Source organism: Nanorana parkeri, unplaced genomic scaffold (assembly GCF_000935625.1).
Source record: "Nanorana parkeri isolate BGI_ZX_2015 unplaced genomic scaffold, ASM93562v1 scaffold523, whole genome shotgun sequence".
Lineage (NCBI taxonomy): Eukaryota > Metazoa > Chordata > Amphibia > Anura > Dicroglossidae > Nanorana > Nanorana parkeri.
In genome coordinates this window covers 758,075-779,345 of record NW_017306791.1, presented here as the reverse complement: position 1 = coordinate 779,345, position 21,271 = coordinate 758,075, and the positions used below count along the sequence as shown (strand labels likewise).

Genomic DNA, 21,271 nt, shown 5'->3' with positions numbered 1-21,271 from the left:
GGACATACTCATCCTGAGTACGGGGGTCCGTCACAGTCACCTCTACACTCAGCACCAATGTAAGGGAGCATATCTTTTTGGACCTGCCCGGCCCCTTTACATTTCATGTTCGTCTGTTCGCTCTATTACCCCAAAAATGTAAAAACGTATTCAAGCTCGGTAGTGCACCATCTTTTTTAATGCGGATAAGTCCTGCGTCCCTAGCCTTTGGCTATCTCCTCCTCCTGTTTCCATGTGGCTACGCAGCGTGGAGTATATCAGGAAGAGGGAAAACTTGATCCTCTCCTCCCATAATAGTCATGATAGGTACTTCAAAACATGGTACTATTGGCTGGAGCTTGTGGAATCACCTTAAGTCTCGGCAATATTGGCGTAATGGTTTGTCTCCTGATGCAAAATAGACGGGGTACATGGGAACCGCTCTGGACTGCGTTTCCCTTAAGTTCTACTTTCTGGGTAGTTCCTCCTCTCCATTTTGTCTCTCCCTTCCATATCTAGACCTTTCTTATTTGTCTCTTCTTTGCTCATCATTTCTTATCGCACCCCCCTTTATCTCACCTTTTCCTCCCTGTATATCTTAATCCCCCCCCCCATAATCTTAATCCTGAGTGTTAGCTCAGTACTTCCATGATTGGAATTCAAAGCGGCATTTTATTGCAGCCACTGAGTACTGCTAACCTAACTTGTCCTCATCCACATGTTTTTTCTTTTTGATATCTTATCTTTGTATATCAATCCAGATAATGTTATCTGCTCATTTTGCCGTTTGATTTTAACATCTATTGTTTTACACTGTCCTATACTATATACGCAGTCCTTCAATGTTCATGTTATATAAAAACGGTTAAATAAATAAAGAATTAAAAAAGAAAATGTGTGGTTTGGTGACTGGATCTCTTTTACGGCCCCTTTCACATAGGCGTCTTCAGTTGTGATCAGCAGGGGATCTGTGCACAGTTGTGACATCCATGGGATTGTACACCCCATTGACACCCATCATACCACAACAATAAACTTAAATAATAAAGTAAAACACAACAACGATTGTGGAATAACTAGGCCGCGGCACCTTTATTGGGTTTTAATTAATTTAACCAATAAATAGACTTTAACCTTTATTACCAAACAGAACCACTGTTAACAATTAACAGACCACCATGCTTAGTCATCAAGACTCAAGCAGCAATAACTTACACCAACCAAATTACTGTTTACCAACCACTGTCCATCCACAAAGTGGGCGACATTACCCCATAAAGATTGACCGCGACAAGGGAAATTACAGTAAAGGGGAAGGTGGGCGGTAAGCAGGTGAAAAGATCAAAAATTAATTGTGAAGATAATCCAGAGGTGAGTCCAGCTGGCAGTTCTGAGGTAAAATGTTGACACTGTCCAGTGACAGGAGTGACTATAAAGGGGGAAAGGTTACACTCATTGGTCAGCTGTTTTTCCCGCCAAAAGTCTGTCACAAATCCAGTGCTCAGCTGACTGAAGGTCTGTCCAGCAACTGAGGTAAATTTTCCTAGCAACAGCAGGCAGCTTGTAACCTGAAAGACAAAGCATAAAGAACCAGCAAAGCAGTCCCAGAGAGACATGTACATGACAGTCACTCCACACCTCTATTCACATATCATTAGTTTTTTTTAAAACACATGGGTGATAGGGGCGACAATCCCATGGGGCCACTTCTCCTATTTTGCTTCCGTGGCCCTAACATTGTCCGCTTACCTCCGTTTTTGTGATGAAGGAAACAACAACTCACTGGACCTATGATGGTTTATGGAGCGTCGGATGTAAGCAGGCGTGTGTCCTTCTACATGAGATTTCCTCCGATCTGCCACAATCGGGTCTGCCAAAACAGAACTCTGTTCCATTTGGTTTTCCAGACCTAGACAGAGTACGGGGTAATCGGATGTAAACAGACACACGTCCGTTTAGGTACGGGTGCCCATAGACTAAAGGTGCCCATACACTGGCCGAATTTTGGACAGTTTTTAACCACTCGCTGACCGGGGTGTTCACACCCCCTTCCTGTCCAGGCCATTTTTTAGTATTCAGCGGTTTTATTTTTTTACTATATAACAAAAAAGTACCGAATATTTACAAAAAAAAAAATGGTTTTCCCTTTGTTATTTTAGGAAACATTTATTTTTACTCAATTTTTTGGTAAAATATAAAAGGCGGGATCACTTTGGGTAAATAGACATCAAAAATGTCTTAAAATTGCGCGCGCCTGCGAAATTGCAAAAAGCACCAAAGCCAAAATTGGTCATAGGTGACGCTTTAAAAGATTTTACCGCTCATCAGTTTAGTGTTATCAGTGATTGGTGGCCCTAAAATTATTGCTCTCACTGCTGCGATATGTAACACGTGCAGCATAATTGGAGCAATCGTCGTTTAGGCGCATCTAACGCATTTTTGCACATCTACGTGGGGGTGGGGGACTTTAAAAAAAATTTGTGGGTTGTTTTTGTTTTGTGTGTGTACATTTTTATTTATTTTGTGAGAATTTTTTATTTTTTTACTTTTTTTACACTTAACTTTATAAGTGCTAATAAGTACCCTATGTAATAACAAATTACAGTTACCTGTCCCCTTTATGGAGACATCAGGGGTCTATAGGATGTAATGTACATCACTTCCTGCATTCAGAGACCGGAAAGAGAGCGGAGGGAGATCGGGTACTGAGCTCCCTCTGTTCTCAGTGCACAGAGCCACATCGCCCGCGATGGATGGATGCCCGAGATCGCGGCGGGGACAGCGACGGCAACCAGAGGTAAGGAGGGGGGGGGCGCACCTTCACTTCCATCATACAAGCGATCGGGCGTCTTCACAGACGCCGGACCGCTTGTATGTAAACGGACATCGCTGTAGACGCCCACCCGCATCCAGGAGACTCCCGTCCGGCCGTCTTTCAACGATCGGCGGACGGGAGGTGGTTAATGTACCGGACAAAATTTAGCCAGTGTGTGGGGCTGTCGGCTTCCTTTCAGCCGGCATTCCTCAATCAGCTGATCAAAGAAGCCGGCTGGAAAATCTTTGTACAATCAGAGTCAATGAGCTGACCGATCTGATCGGGTGTTCTGACCGGTGCTGGCGGCACCTGTCAGAATACAATGTAAACAGCGTTGATTCCTCGATCGGCGTGCTGTTTGTGTTGATGGAGCCGGAAAGCTGGCTCCATGATGTTTGGCTGGCTTGATGCTGATTGGCCGGGAAGCGGCTTCCCAGCCAATCAGTGTCGAACCGGGCAAACAAATCTGATAATATAGCGACACGACCCCCACCCTGCAGGTACCTAATTCCCCTCACATAGATCCTTAGCATTCAGTTCCTCGGCCAGATCTGCCGTCTCCTGTGTGCACAACGCTCATGTGATCAGCGTTCAGCCTGCTACTGCGCATGCACAGGATTTCTGAATGAGAGCGCTGGGCAGTCTGCGCATGCACAGTAGCAGGCTGAGCGCCGATCACGTGGGCGCTGTACACAGGAGACGTGGGGAGATCTTGGAGAGCGGTGTCTGCCCACTTGGAGAGCGCTGGCCAAGGGACTGGTACGTTAATGAATGCGATACGGATCTATGTGAGGGGAATTAGGTGTCGGGTCGTGTCACCATATTGTCAGATCTGTTTGGCCGGCCTTGATGCCGATGGCCTCACATCTGTACAGCCCGTATGGACCAAAGTAATTTCTACATTTCCATTTTGCCATTACTTAAGATAACAAAGCAACACATATATTACTTTTTTGCAAGAAAGGCTTTTACTGGTGATGTTGTCTTGCAAAAATTAATTTATTATTTATAAAATCCATAGACAAACAAATGTTGTAAAACTAAAAAAGCACTTTTTTTTCCTGCTTTGATCAGTGTGGTGTCTATTTAACCGACGTGACCTGATCTTTTATATTTGACCAAAAAACTGGGTAATAATAAATGTTTCCTAACATAATGTTACAAATGTAACAAATGTAATGTTTTGTCAAAATTTTCAATAATTTTTCCTAATTATAATAAAAAATAAAACCCGTAGTGGTGATTAAATACCCCCAAAATAAAGCTCTATCTGTCCCCAAAAAATGGTGTAAAATTCATTTAAGTACAGCGTTGCATGACGGAATAAACGTCAGTCAAAGTATCGCAGCGCTGAATACTGAAAAATGGCCTGGCCAGGAAGGGGTCTAAACACCTGGTCTTGAAGTGGTTAAACAAATATTGTTGCTGTAGATAAAAGTATCGTTTCTCATGTTTAAAGTGACACTAAAAATGTCAGGAGTATGTGATGTACAGCCCAACACACAAAGAGCAGTGGTCAGGAGTATGTCACACACATATAATGCACAATGTATAGAGCAATATGAACATACATAACATAAAAATGACTGTCCCATGAAACAACAAAAGGAGCTGTAATGTCACCCATAACAGAACGCAAGCACAGGACCCAGCAAGAAACAAGTGAAAGCTGTAAGAGGTTCTGGGAGAGAAGGGGGTTACAGTGCTTGTCTCTAGCGCACACCCTGTCACCCCAATATGCTGTCCCACCATCCACTGTCACCTACCAGGACCAGCTGCATCCAGCAGTGCTGTTTACCCAAGTTTCTCCTCACACTGGCACTGCGGAGTGCCATACACAGCACCCACCACCCACACAGGAATCAAGTACCTATGCGAGGCTTAGCCTGTTCGTAATGATAGGTACTTTAATGAAAACTTCAATGAATGAAGATCGGCCAGCTGGGTATTTCTATCCCCTGCTATGAGGCTTTAGGCACAGAAAGACACTGCTATTTTGTAGAAGGAATTTGAGACATGAGGTAGATTTGTCTGGGTACTGTTACCAATGGTCACCAGAACAAATAGAGAGTGAACCCAGAGAACAGCTGAGTCCAGCATCTCACAGCTCCCCATCCTCACACCCCATGCTGGGGAATATGTGTGCATTGCTGCTCCTGTCTCTGGGGCCACAGCAGGGCCAATTTGGATTTGCCGTGGGTGGGAAGAAAAGCCCCACTGTCCGGCTTCCATGCCATCTACCTGGGCTGCACCCTGCTGCTCGGGTCACAGTGTGCCCTGTACTTGCGCGGGTGCTCGGCTGCTCCCCTGGACTTCACCTAAGCCAGGACCCCCAGACAGGCGAGCACTGCTAGGGCCACCTATTGATCACTAATGGATTTTACAGCTTTTACAGCTCTTGTCTGATTGCATAGGAAAGGCTTGACCTATAATTATACAGTGACAGTAATCCCTTAGCTATTAGTGTCTGCCATGGGCTTTAATTGTTGCCACAACCCAGTAGACACTTAGGGAGGTAAACTGCACACAGGCAGTTGGCTACAAACCAAGGCTTCTTCTATGGAAGTAAAGTTAGCTGATTAAATGATAGATAGGATAGTCTGTATATGAAAAGCCCAATTGTCACATTGTGACTTTCTTCTGTGACCCTGCGTCATGGCAATAAATGCATAACAGAGGAATGAATCATGTAGCTGGAAGGGAGAGGACCTGTTAGGTAGGCTGTATGGGGGCTCTATGATCTCTAATGGCAGCCCTGGCAGTGGCACCTGGAGGCCCTCAAAACAGCTTTTGTTTGATTTTGTTGAATTTTATATAACAAAGTGACAGGGCTGTAAACCTTTAGATCAATAAGATGGCTGCCATCGATGATCAACTTATAGGGGTCTATTTATAACCAATTTGAAGAGGCTACGAAACTTTCTGAACATTTGTTCTGTGCGAACAGATGCAAAAACAAAAGTTCTTAGATATATTTTCTTTTCAGTCTAAATGAAGTGCCTAAAGAGTTGCTTTGTGCTCCCAGTTTAAACTCCCGGGTTATTTTTTTTTGTACTCCAATACTCCCTCTTCATTGGGGGGCCCCATCGTCCTCAACTAATAGATTTCCTACAAATCCTACAGGAGGTATATGGCATAGTGTTTGATGTACTGAAGAGTAGAGATGACACTTAGGCCCCGTTCACATATAGCGAATTGTCGCGCGATTTCCGCCGCGATATCGCGCATTTTTGCCGCGCGATATCGCGAGAAGTCGCCGGCCAATGTTATTCAATGGAGCTGTCTTAACTCCATGTCGCGCGTCGCGGTCGCAAGTCGCTTCTACCGGACCCTTTTTTCGGCGGATTTTGCGCGATTTTGCTTTTTTTCTATGGAGCCCGACGGGGAAGGTCACGCTACCGTCGCTGGATCGTCGCTGGAACGTCGCCCCGAAAGTCGCGCTATCCCGGCCGTGCGGATCCGCTGCAAAAGGTATGTCGCTAGGTGTGAATGGGGTCTTAGTATAACAGGAAACTTCCAAAAGCTAGGACACTAAAAAACCTCAGTGAGGCTCTATGGAACATTCCATAATGCTAAGAACACTTGTGTGGACATAATAGTCATTGCTTTAACGGAGACCCAAATCCTCGGAAAGCTCAATATGTAGCTCGAGAAGGTCTACTTGAGGAGATATGTCACTGGAGACATAACCACCACTCAGGTGTTACCAGAAAGTGGGTATACCAGAGGTACTACCTCTGTTCTGCAACTATCTGACCAGTACAAACAGGTCTGGAAAGCACCCAATACAGGAGTTATATTGCAGATACCCCTTACTAGACTTGTGCACCAGCAAAAAATTTGTTATAACACAAAAAAAGTGCATGGGGTTCCCCTCAAAATCAGGGGGGAACCCCATGGGGACACCCTCCCAATGCCGAGGGCACGTGGCCTGGTAAAGCGCAGGGCGGGGGCGCTCTATCGTCGCCCCCCTTTCCTGCCCTGCCCGGCCAGTGCTCGGATCAAGGGTCTGGTAGGACTGTTAGGGTGGCACCCCACGTTTTTTTCCCGCATTTTTGGGGGCTGGGGTTCCTCTTTAAAAAAAATCATACCAGAGCTAAAGGGTCTGATATGGATTTTGGGGGGAACCCCACGCACTTTTTTTGTGTTATAACTGGGGGGGGTCCCTCCTAACATTCCTACCAGACCTAAAGGGTCTGGTATACATTTTTTCATCTGCAGACTGTTAAAAAAAAATGTCATTTTTTTTTTCCTAATCTCGGCCATAAAAGAATTTCGGCCGGACTACCGCTAACGAATTTCGGGACATTGGGAATTCGGATTCGTTTGCATTCGTCTTAGCTGAAATTTCGAATTCGGATGCATCCGAATTTCCGAAAATTAGTCCGAAACGAATTTCGGAACAAACCGAATCGCACGTCTACCCCTTACCAACAATATCTGCATCAGAGGGAGTCACTAGAAACTGGCCACACTAGAGGTAGTATCATTTCATCAAAAACTGGAGAGCACTTTGCGGCTGACTGATACAGTATCCCAGGGCTGTAGCTACCATGGGGCGAGTGAGGCACTCGCCGCAGGCGCAGCTGAGAGGGAACACAGCCAGGGCCAGCCTGGCTGCACCCCCTTGCTCCTCTTTCCATGGCGAGCACAGGGCGCCATTGGCAACAGGAGCGCCAGGCAGTCAACACAGTTGCGGCTCAGCAGGGAGAAGAATAGCGGCACAGGCTCCAGCTTCTCCTCGGATCCCTGCTGCTCTTCCCCACCTGTAAGGGCAGAGGACTCTGTCTTCTCAATCTCTTTTTCTATATCCAAAAGGGAAATGTCAAGGGTCTGTTTAGACCTCTGATATTTCCTCGAAGCCCCCCAACATTCAAAATTAATAAAAGTTTCATTAGTTTCGTCAAACGAAACAAATTTGTATGCTATTTTGGGTTTTTGCCACGAGCGCATGCACGCCGCCATCCTGGAGGCGGGGAGCATGACGTCACATACTGCACACGTCTGTTGGGGAGCACAATTTTCTGTTCTTGCCTCGGGCGCAAAAGGAGCTAGCTACAGCTCTGCAGTATCCATAGCTCTAGATAGCGCCATAATGCACAGTGTGCAAAGGCAACATTCCTGCATTTCTTTGCCCCATCGATGGGTTCACTCGCAGAGTGGGCCTTCAGAAACTGCTTCACACCAGAGGCTGTGACAGGGCTCTGGACCTGTAAAGCAATCTGCGGCTAGAAAACCAGTACAATAGGAGTCTGGGGAGCCCCACAAGCAGAGCCCAGTGCTTGAGGGTCACATTACAGAGAGGCCCCCCGCAATATTCAATCCAACGGGGTCAGGGTATGGCCTCCAAGGCAACACTAGGAAAAGTCTTGATTGAAGGCAAAAAGACAGAATTTGTTGATAGAAGAAAAAATGTGTAAAAGTACAGTTTTTCTTAGCATAGCTAAGGAGAAAGTGTTCAACCTTCTAGCACACTAGCGAAACAAAATGAAGCATGACAGTTAGGGGCAGGGTTATACAGGGATGGTCTTCATCTTTTTTCAGTTTGCTAGTGTCCAGCTGCATATAACCGACACGTGTAAGAATCACTATATTCCTGTGTTTCCCAATGGATAGTAAATGTGTCCATCTTCCTAGGACACTAGCAAAAAACTAAGGCATGCTAGTAGTAGAAGGGGTTATCTTGGCAACCACTCCTCCTATAGGTGGCAATATAACGCAAATATTAAAGACTTTTGGTGTCCCTCAATGGACGAGAAAGAAATTTGTGTAGCTTACATACAGGCTAGAGATAAGGTCGTCATAGAGTAGCAGATATTTCACCAACCTATACAAGACAAGTTCTTGAGCAAGCTGTGTGTGGCACGGACTTATCACACAAACATGTTCCTGGTTCAGCTGGCTGTTAATGTTCGCAAAAGGATTCTCAAACACATTGAGACATTTTTGTGCAATGATGGCCTCCAACACCTCAACACGGCCTGCAAACTGATGCTCAAACTGGTTATACCTTATGCTTTTATAGGCCATATACGTTCACTCCAGCCAAATGGAAATGTGAATCGTTTACCTTCCTAATTATTTGTAATTTTGTTCAGATAGTGTTGTGATTCAAACACTCCAGCCACACTAGGTAACAAAAGGGTGACATCATTACAACTTCCGTTCACCCGTCTGCTTGTGGAACTATAAATGAGCATCATCATGCCACTAAGGACTTCTATGTCCTTCTGCCCTATAAGCTGCTTATACACCTCCTCCTCCAGCTCCTAGTGCCTGAAAACATGTCAAATTAACAGCTGAATATGATTGGCTCATAAAGCATAGCCTCCCACTCTTGATCTGTTTTATTTCTTCCAGGACATTATAGGAAGATAACATAAAGCCGGATTCCAGGCAATTCTTTTGGGAGTACTTTAACATACATTTCACTATTGCTGACTATATAATCAGAGTAAGGAGTGGGGTTTTTTCCCCCAGATGATATGTATATGAAGTTCTCTACCTATGCCTGTACACAAGTCTAGCAGGTCATTGCTTCCAGCCTCATCCCTAATGAATCATGAAAGCAGGATAAACCGAGATTAGTGCTTCATGAAACGTAGTCATGGTAATTAATCCATAATTACCACCTTGAGGGCTGATTAGTTATTTGTATGATGGTGGTGGTAGTATTAGGAAGAGGCAACAAGGGCATTTGTCATTAAGGATTTCTAAATGATTTCTCTTTAAATTATCATTTGTAACGTTACACTTTAGAGGAACTTTTTCATATACTGTTTGAGTCATCATTAAAAGAAACCTGTACCAAAATAAAAATGGAGGCCATTGCAAACCTTCTTCTGATAATATATCTGACTGTCTCTGGTAGGGCACACAGGCCACCAGAGAAGTATGACAGTCATCTTTTGCAGGGAGGCTTTACCTTCTAATGATACCAGCAGCCAGCTTCAAAGGATGAAAATTAGAGCCACTCATTGGGTATGGCATGTCACCTAATTTGGTTCCTTTAGGCCCTGCCCTAAGTATAAACTATACATAATAGCTCAGCTCCCTAGATGCTCTGGAGGATGGTCAGACATCCAGGTAAAGCTATTAGCTGCTGGTTGCATTAATAAACTCTTGGCTATACATTTGTGTTTTTGCCTATAGAAGGCTGGCGGGTGATTGGGTTGAAGTTATGGCCTAAGTCAAGGTATCTTAGTAAACTCAGTATAAGTTTTCTTCGAAGAAAAAACGTTTTTTTTCTTGAGCACATACTTAAAGACAACCTGTACTGAAATACAGCCACATCCACTGGCGACCTCTTGAAAATGTTAGGTGCCTGATTTTGTGTAACTGATGTGGAACAAGCACACAGCTACTGAAGTCAGATCAGAGAAAATACAGAACTGCTGATCAACATACTTGTTCTGGGTCAATGACTTGACATAACCCAGGCAACTACCATGTTTAATATGAGTTCAGCAATTGCTGCCTATGCATTTTGTCAGTAAGAGTTTCCTTTAATGAATCTTTATACACATGTTAAATAAAAATTCTAGTTTCCAGATCGTTACGACTCCGGGTACCAAAGTTACGCTCCCGAAGGCCATTGCCAATGCATTCCAAGAATACTACTCTAAGCCATACAATTTGGGCTCTCTGCCTGGCCAAGCTTCTCGGGACTCTTTCCTTTAAAGAATCTCTTCATACCTGACCACAAGCAACATGCCCTCCTTGGAGGCACCTGCCTGCACTACTTTGGAATCTCCCATCACGTTGGACAAGTTTCTGGAAGCTCTTGCGTCTACTAAGTTCGGAAAAGCTCCGGGACCTGATGGTTACACGATCCAGTACTATAAGCTTTCTGCTCCAGGTGTATCTTCTTATTTTACTGGAGCTTTTAATGCTCTGTCCTCTTCTTCTCGTCTTACCTGGGATTCACTATCGGCCCAAATCACCGTAATCCCGAAAGAGGGTAAGGACCCCTCTTGTTGCGGCAGCTACCGCCCTATTCCTCTCTTAAACACCAATCCTAAATTATTTACTAAGATCCTGGGGGCCAGATTGAGTTCCCTCATGTCGGGCCTGATACATTATAGGTGGGCTTCATTCCTGTCCGGGAAACCTGTGATAATACCATTAAAATTCTTCATCTCGTCCATCATGCCACTGCCTCTAAGATTCCCTGTCTTTTTCTCTCTACGCATGCCAAAAAGCCTTTTGATAGGGTTTCTTGGGATTTTATGTTTGCCACCCTATTGGCTTGGGCTCTACTATGTTATCTTGGATCTCTGCGGTCTATTCGGCACCCACTGCTTATGCTAATGTCAATGGAGTCCTTTCTGACCTCTTTCCAATCACAAATGGCACGAGGCAGGGCTGCCCTCTACCACCTCTCCTGTTTGCCCTATCCCTAGAACCCTTTTTATGGCATATCCAGAACAATGTAGATGTAATTGGAGTTAAAGTTGGGCCTACGGAATATAAGGTTTCTGCATATGCAGATGACTTGATGTTCTCCCTCACTAACCCTCAACTTTCGTTACCTAATCTCATGAAATAATTTTCCTGCTCCGGTGAACTGTCTAATTTGAAGATCAATTTTGGCAAATTTGTAGCTATGGGTATTTCACTACCTACCCCTATTGCCTGCAACCTACAGGACAACTTTCAATTTCATTGGGTTGGTCAAGCACTGCAATATTTAGGTACTCTGATACCTTCTGATTTGAAGGATGTCTTTGCTTGTAACTTCCCCCCTCTCCTACCACAGATCCATGCTCTTCTCTCAAAGTGGAAATCAGGTTTCTTTTCTTGGTTAGTGCGGTGTAATATATCAAAATGTCTATCCTCCCTAAGTTTCTTTACCTATTTCAAGCACTTCCCGTCCACATTCCAGATCAATTCTCCTGTCAAGTCAACTCTCTAGTGACAAAGTTTATCTGGGCTGACCGTTGCCCTCGTTTACGTCACACCCTTTTAACTCTTCATAAATCCTCGGGCGAGATGGCTCTACCCTATTTCTGGATGTACTATGTTGCAGGACATCTAGTCCGCCTGGTCGATTGGTGCAGACATTCCTCCTTTAAACAGTGGGTGTCCTTGGAGGACTCAATCTCGCCCTGTCAACCTCCCCCGAGCAGCTTGGTGTTTCTCATCCCTTCCACACTTGCTCAGAAACCACCCTTTGATTGGAACTACTCTCTCCATTTGTGCAAGGGCCTTCTCTTGCTGCCATTTTGCGGGAGATACCTCCCCGCTTTATCCGGTTATAGGTAACCCTCATTTTTTACCAGGACTTCTACCGGGGTCTTTCCATTCCTTACTCACTAAAAAGATCTTTCAGGTTTCCCACTTTCTCCAAGGGGATTCATGGCCCTCTTTGATGGCCCTGACGGATCCAGATGGTAACTTTTGGCTTGGACTTTTGGAAAGCAATCAATTTGCCACACTTCCTGCTGTCCGTACCTTAAGCTGCAAGTTTTAAAGGTCCAACTACACCTTTTGAGAAGCTTTGTGACTCTCAGGGACTTGTCAGACATTCCCTTTCGGGTATATAGTCTATTCTGTCCTCTTCATCTCAATCAGTGTGACCGGCTTTTCTGACTTGCTGGGAACAGGAGCTTAATAGTGCATTTTCAGATGCTCAATGCCAGACTATTCTCCATTTTACCCTGAATTCCTCTATGTGCACAAAACATCAGGAAATTAATTACAAGCTTCTCACTAGATGGTACCGAACTCCATCGCTTCTACATAGATATTATCGTGGAGTGGCCAATACTTGCTGGAGATGTAACAAGGAGGAGGGCACCTTACTCCATATCTTTTTGGACCTGTCCGGTTTTGACACACTTCTGGTCTTTGGTCCGTACTATTGTGAGGAAATTCAGATTCCAATGTGCCCACTGACCCATCTCTTTACCTATTACATAACACGCACATGTCTAGGAAAGCCTACTCAAGATCGGTCCTTGCCACCTGATAGATGCTGCTAAAGCCTGCATTCCAAGAATCTGGAGAAGCCCCTTCCCTCCTACATTGTCTATGTGGATACAACGAGTGGAGCAGATTAGGGTAATTGAAGACTTGATTTTGTCCTCCCAACATAGACACAAATTATATCTCAAAACTTGGTATTATTGGATAGAGTTCATGGATTCTCCTGAAGGTCAAGCTCTATTAGAACAGTTCTCCTCTCCTTTTCTGGATGAGTTGCTAGTTGGAGATCGGGTTGGGGTTTCTCTGGTGCCCCAGTGATAATGGTGGTTCCTACCCCCTCCCCCCATTCTTCTTTTTTTATTTAATTCTTTTTTTCTTCTTTTCCTTTCTCTTGTTCCTCAAAATTACCCCTAGTCTTACTATCTAGATAGCCCTTTTTATAGTTTAACAACAGTATCAACCTTAGGTATACTTGTCATTTTTTTGTTCTTTTTACCTACCGTACACTTTCTATCACCTTTCACATGTCCACTGATTGCACTGTTTTGTGCTCACCTGGTTTTACATACTGTTACTTCTGTTAATACCATTTAGATGGCCCCTTTTTCATAGCTACCTCACCTAGTTTTACATACTGTTACTTCTGGTAATACAGATGGCCCCCCTTTCTTGGCTACCTCACCTAGTTTTACATACTGTTACTTCTGGTAATACAGATGGCCCCCCTTTCTTGGCTACCTCACCTAGTTTTACATACTGTTACTTCTGGTAATACCATTTAGATGGCCCCCTTTTCTTGGCTACCTCACCTAGTTTTACATACTGTTACTTCTGGTAATACCGATGGCCCCCTTTTCTTGGCTACCTCACCTAGTTTTACATACTGTTACTTCTGGTAATACAGATGGCCCCCCTTTCTTGGCTACCTCACCTAGTTTTACATACTGTTACTTCTGGTAATACCATTTAGATGGCCCCCTTTTCTTGGCTACCTCACCTAGTTTTACATACTGTTACTTCTGGTAATACAGATGGCCCCCCTTTCTTGGCTATTAAAGCAATCAATCTCAGGGATATCATTTTTTTTCTTTCCTTCCCTTAATGTATACTTTATACTGAATATACTGTGTATTTTGGTTGCATTGTTTATGCCCTTGTCCAGCCTTACTTGACGTCACTGTATGTCGCCATTATATTGACCTTTGTATGTACTGTGATATACGTCTGATTATTGAACTCTGCCTTCCTTGTTATTACCTTACATTTTTTTTTCTGTTTTTTTATTTTTTCAAAAGCTTGGCTCAAGGGATGACTTTCAATAGATTGCAGTGAGGTAGCTGCTCTGCTACGTACGAAACCCTGACCCAGAATCAGGTCGTCTAGGAATGCGTTTGCACTGGGTTCCCCGTTTTTTTTTTTTATTTCTTAACATATTTCCTTCTGTTTTATAATTGAAACTTTTTAATAACTAATATAAATAATTGAAGAAAAAATCCCTTTCCTTGTTTCCACCCTGATCCAATGATTTGAGTGCTTTCTGAGTTACTGACCCAGAACATGTATGTAGAACAGTTCCAACTTCACTCTGATTTTAGGGTGAGCCTCACTTTGCTCATGTCACAAAAAGTAATAGGGCCACGTTATTCGAGGTACAGTAGGCATCCTGAACTAGGGGAATGTGCACTGCCCTGGGTAGGATTGTAAGCTTACACAGGAGTTTTATTGGGGCTTTGGCAGATCTAGGTGACAGGGGAGCACATGAAGACAAATGCAGGATGCCACGAGGAAAGTAGAGGTTCACATGTCCAGCTCATGATGGATGCAACGTAGTAAACAAAGCGGTCAGGTAATTAGCATTTTCAGAACTAGATCAGCACTGGCAACCTATGTATTTCTCTCCTGGCAGATGTGGTTACAGTCTTGCTGAGATGGATAAACAAAGAGTAACTGAAGGGGTGACATACTGTACCTTTGCTAGAGAAAATGCTGCTTTAAGTGTCATTGCTCGTTATGTGACCAAGAGGTTAGGCATTTGGTCATGTGATCTCTGCCTAGGGATCGGATGAGCCAGTCTGATTTTTGGTGGTCCACTTCAACAGTGAGCAGGTGACAGATCGGTCATTTCAGCACACACACTTTTTCAGAATGTGCAAATACTTGAGTGCATAGTTTGGTACACGGTCATTGCAGCACACATTCACACTTGCAATGTGTGTTTTTCAGGTTCAAGACAGCCCATTCATTCCAAGGGGCTACCCCACGTACAGCGAATAAGCTCTTTTACCTTCTTGCGCTTGGAGCATTTTTTTAACCTCCCTTTTTTGCACATCTTGCTTGGTGCCTAATAACCTAATGTACTAGGATACAAATAGTGCTATTAGTATCTTTGATGGTATAAGGCCACCACACACTGAGGTAGGTATGGATAAGGAGAGTGCATACTGTATATTACCAAATCATTGGATTCAGGTGTTCCAATCACCTCCATGGCCACAGGTGTATAAAGTCAAGCACCTCAGCATGCAGACGCTTCTACAAACATTTGTGAAATAGGTCGCTCTCAGGAGCTCAGCGAATTCAAGCGTGGTACGGTGATAGGTTGTTACCTGTGCAATAAGTCCATCCGTGAAATTTCCTTGCTACTAAATATTCCACGGTCACCTGTTAGTGGTGTTATAACAAAGTGGAAGCAACTGGGAGCAACAGCAACTCGGCCATGAATCACGCTTCTCTGTCTGGCAATCCGATGGACGTGTCTGGGTTTGGCGGTTGCCAGGAAAACAGTACTTGCCTGACGGCATTGTGCCAAGTGTAAAGTTTGGTGGAGGGGGGATTATGGTGTGGGGGTTTTTTTTTTTCTCAGGAGTTGGGCTTGGCCCCTTAGTTACAGTGAAGGGAACTCTTAAGACATCGGCATACCAAGACATTTTTGACAATTTCATACTTCCAACTTTGTGGGAACAGTTTGGGGATGGCCCCTTCCTGTTCCAACATGACTGCGCACCAGTGGATGAGCGAGTTTGGGGTGGAGGAACTTGACTGGCCTACACGGAGTCCTGATTTCAACCCCATAGAACACCTTTGGAATGAATTAGAGCAGAGACTGCGAGCCCGGCCTTCTCATCCAACATCAGTACCTGACCTCACAAATGCACTTCTGAAGAATGGTCAAACATTCCCATAGACACACTCCTAATCCTTGTGGACACCTTCCCAGAAGAGTTGAAGCTGTTATAGCTGCAAAGGGTGGGCCAACTCAATATTGAACCTTATGGACCAAGACCAAGAATTAATTTTATGTGCATGTGAAGGCAGACGCCCCAATACTTTTGGAAATATAGTGTATATTGTGACCTATATAGACACATTGTATGGAAATCATGTAAGGCATATAATATTTTCAATACTAAGCTTATTCCAACATTAGCACAAATATCGCGAATATAATACCAGCACCTGTGCCTATATAATAAGAAAATATGGCTGATACTTTAGTTAACTGTAGTTGTCGGGTACACAGCTATAGTAAATGCAATTCCTTAGGGTTAGATATAGAAGCCATGAAAACCTATTATAGAGATACATATATTTTAGTGATAGAAATAAAGCTTAGTATATTGCCGACAACTACAGCTAACCAAGGTATCAGCCATATTTTCTTATTCATTATATGGGCATAGGTGGTGGTATTGAATTAGCGATATTTGTGCCAATATTGGAATGAGCGCAGTATTGAAATGTGGTGGTAATGTGGATTTATCCAATGCCTCCATTTTAGGATCTTCTGATGAAGCAGCCTGTTTCGCAAAATGCATAAAGCATATCCCATCTAAGAATATGTTGGCATTCAGTTTAGTGCAAGATTAGCACAACAGTAAATGGTCTGATTTACTAGGTGAATGAAAAGCTTTAACTCATACGGGATTGAGCTGACATGTTTAGATGTGCATAGGACCAACAATAAATATCTTACGTTGTACGTGTTTTTTTTTTTTTATGTTCATGGATTTTATAAGAGGATATTAGTATTAAGGCAATAAAATTTGGTTTATATATGGCATCTTGTGTAAGTGGGTACCTTAAAAGTGGGTCACAACCCCATGTTCAGTGGTTCGCCACATGCCTTCCACTGCGCTAGGCGAGAGGTTCCTCAGTCTCCCCCTAGCTGAGGAGCCATTCAAAGTATGTTGCCTGGCACAGAGTGTCAGCTTGAGGTGAGGAGGACTGGGGGGTATGGCAGCGAGGGAGCTGTACAAGCAATACACACATGAACACAGTCCATTATTTGAATGGCACACCAAACGCACCTCCCACCCAGTTTGATCATCCGCACCAAAACGCGTGGTACCGCAATACCGTGCATTCCAGTGCGGTGCAACTTGGGTCACAACTTAGCCTAGGCCAAATGTGGGTCCTGCGGTAATGCAGGTTGATGATCACTGCTCTAACTGGTATATACAGGTTATCTAGTTAAGCACGTGGGTGCCATTAACAATAAATAAATGACACTAGTGTGAATGCCGGCTCAATGCTGTAAAAGCATATCATGCATCTTGTACAAGGGCTGTATCCAAGGTCCTGATGCCCAACCAGCTGCCCTTTGGAACTTACTGTGTGGCCCTACAGAAAGTGGTCAGTTTAATACTTACTCATGCCAATGAAAGAATAATATTCTTTAGAGAGCCTTATATTACTTCATCTCTTTCACAGTATTCTTACATTTTTTCTGTGCTGTCCGTCCTTTTGTTTTTCCCCGATTTGTATTATGGACCTTGCTGAGAGAAATCTTAAACGTGGCACAAATACATTTTAAGAAGTCTGTGGGGAGCACAAACGTGGCTGTAATAGCAGCTATCCAGCTGCCTCATGTAGTGTGTATTTATGCCATGACTTGAAAGAGATGTCACCAGCACACCAAAATCCAAGTCAGTGCAAATCCATTGATAGATGTCACTCAAAATGTCAAGCGCTTTCGGGGGCCACACAGGGTCCCTGTGGGTCTGTGTGGTCTCGAAAAAGCGCTTCACATTTTGAGTGACATCCATCAATAAATGGATTTGCACCGACGGGTTTTGGTGTGCTGATGACATCTCTATTTCAAGCACCCATTAACGCTTTGTGATTTCCGGTAAGGAGTGCTGCAGGACATCTATACTATTTAGGCCATGACTGTCCCCTCAAGCATGTCCCCAATCTTCAGCAACCCCTATAGCAAGTTTGTAGTCTCTGACCATCTCCTGTTATATGTCCAAAGCTTCCGAACAGCTTCCTATGGCATTGCATTTACTGAATATAATGTGCAACCCTTTGGTGACATCAGTGGCCGCGCTTGAAACTCCCTGCACCAAGTAAGCTGGCCACAACTGATCCAAGAACTGCAGCATATGACTCAATATTGGCTGTAAAAGAAGTGCAAGAAAAGTCCGAAAGGTTTTCTTTTTTTGCCTCTTTATTTTGTGTTAAATAAGTTCACAAGAAAAAAAAAAGTTACTCTTGGTGTACATGAAACCAGAACAATACAACCAATCGAGGGAGAAAAATGTAAAACACAATTTCAGCCCAGGAATGAAGAACATTTTCAGTGCGATGGATATGCAATGCGCTTCATACCACAATGCGTTCAGCGTTTTGCCAACCTTGAGGAAAATAAAACCTTAAACCCAGATAGGAAACTATTGCATGACTGGCTATGAAGGAGCAGAAAGAAATGATTGCCATGGTCTTCTGAAGTACCATCCCTGTCACTAGTATAGGGAGCGCAAATGTTACACTGCTACAAACATGACTGTGAAACGGCGGTCTGCTCCTGTACTGAGGCTCACTGGTATGTGTGAGGAACACAAAGTGGCATGAGGTTCATGTTTAATGTACACTGAATGGCAGACTGATACAGTAAAGCCCTTGGTTGCTGCAAGAGCTCAATGTGCATGTTCGCTGGGCAACAAAAGGTACTAGTTTCTTGTCCATATTTTCAGTGCAGGATCTACAAAACCCTTTAAAAAGGAAGCTCCAAGAATGTGTAGAATGTAGAAAGAAAACAAAGTGTACACTAGAGGGCTATATGATAAAGCAAAAGATAAAATGACAAATGCAGTAACCCACGGCAACCAAATATTTTGACTGGTCTGACTCCACTTTCCTGTTACTGGTCTTTGCACTGTACTGCACTGCTTCACCAGATGAATCCATAGATATTAAAAAGGACACCATCAACAAAATAAAAATTATATGTAGATATTATATTTGCTTTCTCACGTGTATCATGTAAAAATGTATATATGTAAAGATTTTTTTTAAACACAAGATGGCTCCTCCCACATTTTCATTGTATCCATCTCTTCATTAGCGTGTCAAAAATGATAATACCAATACACATAAGCTAGTCTTAAAGGAAACCGTTACTGAGCGATATATGAAGGCTGCTATTGTGGGCCGCCTCTTGAAAAGTAGTTTCCTGGCTAGCAAAACGTTCACAGTGACCCAATACAAGTATGCAGCCAGTGAGCTCATTACATCGGATTCACATACCTGCGTTAGGGACTCATAGTGCCGAACCAAAATTACAACCACCTTCTCTGAGGGCTCATTCACATCTCCAAGGCAGGGGTAAGCAAACTCCGCCCCCCCCAGCTACAAATCCCATGAGGCATTGCAAGCCTCTGACAGCCACAGGCATGACTACCAGAGGCAGATGCATTATGAGATTTGTAGTTTAACCCCAGCTAAAAGGGCAGTTTGCCTACCCCTGATCTCAGGTTACATGCGTTACCACAACCTGTATCAATGCATTGTCATGTCTGTTATTAGGCCATTGAGAAGTGTAAACAGCCAATTCATAATAAATGAACGACCTTAACACACGGCATCAGACTGTAGAGATGTAAATGAACCCTGAAGGAGGCCTGCAACGTCATCCAATGTATTTCTGTACTGGTTTCCTTCAACGGCTGTTCGTCCAATGCAGGTATTGCGCATCTTTAGCAAAACAGTCCATGCGACAGACCAATGGCATCAGAAACATCTATCTGAAGGACTAGAAATCGTTAGCCGTCATCCACTGGACAATCTTTTCTCCTCGTATTTTCAATCCCGCACACAACACATGCATATTGCCAGACCTGGAGGCATCATTCTGACATGACTGCTTGTGGATTTCTTTTCTCTTGTGACTTTTTATTGAATATTTCATACAAAAGAATGTGACAAAGGATTCAGCAAAGTAGTCGGAGATAGCCCTATTTCCTTATATTATACTCTGCAGATCACTAACTGGTACATTTCTGTACATTATAGGAAAACACACAGCAACTGTCTAATGTTCTGTCCTGCACAATTTGAAGGTCATCACGAATAATAGGACGGCGAGCATTTCCCGCTATTAGCCGTTTCAAACTGCAAATCTCCAAATCGTCCAGAATGCTGGAAATGTTTTATCATTCAACAACCAGAGATCAGTCAAAAGATCTTGTGTTATTTAACAGAAAGGGAAGCGTAGGGTAGATAATGCAGTTTATTATTACAAACAGGATGAGGTCGTAAAAGAGTAAGTGGGGGAAATAGGAGGATATGGAAAAAGGTTGAAGCATTACTAACATAACAGGCCGGCCAACCACCGAGAACACGTGTGATTCCAGCAAACCTGTCGGCCATTATACACGTGCCTAAAAAAAAACAAAATCCTGCTAAACGTTATTTTCTGTGTGTGACTTTGAGCCTCAAATTTGCTTTATTAAGAAAGCTTCGACTTCCACACTTATAGAGCCACGTCTGACCTGCCTATCGTTCCCGACCCATGACGTTACAAAGAGGCAATGGGATGAGGCTTAGGCCTGAGATTGTGTCCTTCAAGACAAACTGAAAGCGGGAACCGGGGGAACTCACTGAAGAGGCTTTCCTGGCTAACAAAGGAGCATGTTCTGCAGGCTACCGCTTCAGGATGTTGCCTAAGTGTTACAGGAGCTAAGATGCACAGATCTGAAATCTTCTGTAAAGTGGGGTGAAGATCTGCCTGTCAGTGATATTACTTCTATAAATCAATGGAAGACAGGGAAGTGAAGAGCTGAATAATAATCAGCAGGGGAGCTTTCTTCTCCGGGGTTGGAAGAGTAAGCCTTGCCTACTCAATACAGATTCATAGCTTCAGACTCCCACATCTGAGGCACTAGAGAATAATGCAAGTCCACATAACAGGAACAAATAGAACATTAGGACTTTATGATGTGCAGAAAAAAAAAAAAAAAGGTTGTGAGGCAGGAAATATAGATGTTCACACAAAAGAGAGAAAAAAAAAAAGTAATATTTAACAATGTATATGAAGATAAAAGAACCATATGCACACAAAATACTTGAACCAACTTGTCACACAAAAATCAAATTGACAATATTGTCCCATTACGTGTATAAATCATAATTCAGTATTGGAATACCAACAAAAAAAAACTGCATGGGAAAACTTTAGCATGAGAATTTAAAGGTCAAAGGTGTGGCTGTGAAATGATGGAAAATGGTGCAACATAAGATGTTCTGAAAGCCAAACGCTTTCACTTGTGT

The 21,271-nt window shown here is 43.5% G+C and overlaps 1 long non-coding RNA gene across 1 annotated transcript; it reads right to left on the bottom strand.

The window, feature by feature from the left end:
• Nucleotides 1-13,989: 13,989 nt before the first annotated feature.
• On the bottom strand, nucleotides 13,990-20,483 carry LOC108791057. The gene is made up of 3 exons (XR_001941485.1): nucleotides 20,473-20,483; nucleotides 19,292-19,296; nucleotides 13,990-14,100 (listed from the first exon to the last, which is right to left on the bottom strand). It is a non-coding gene; the product is annotated as an uncharacterized LOC108791057 (long non-coding RNA).
• Nucleotides 20,484-21,271: the final 788 nt, after the last annotated feature.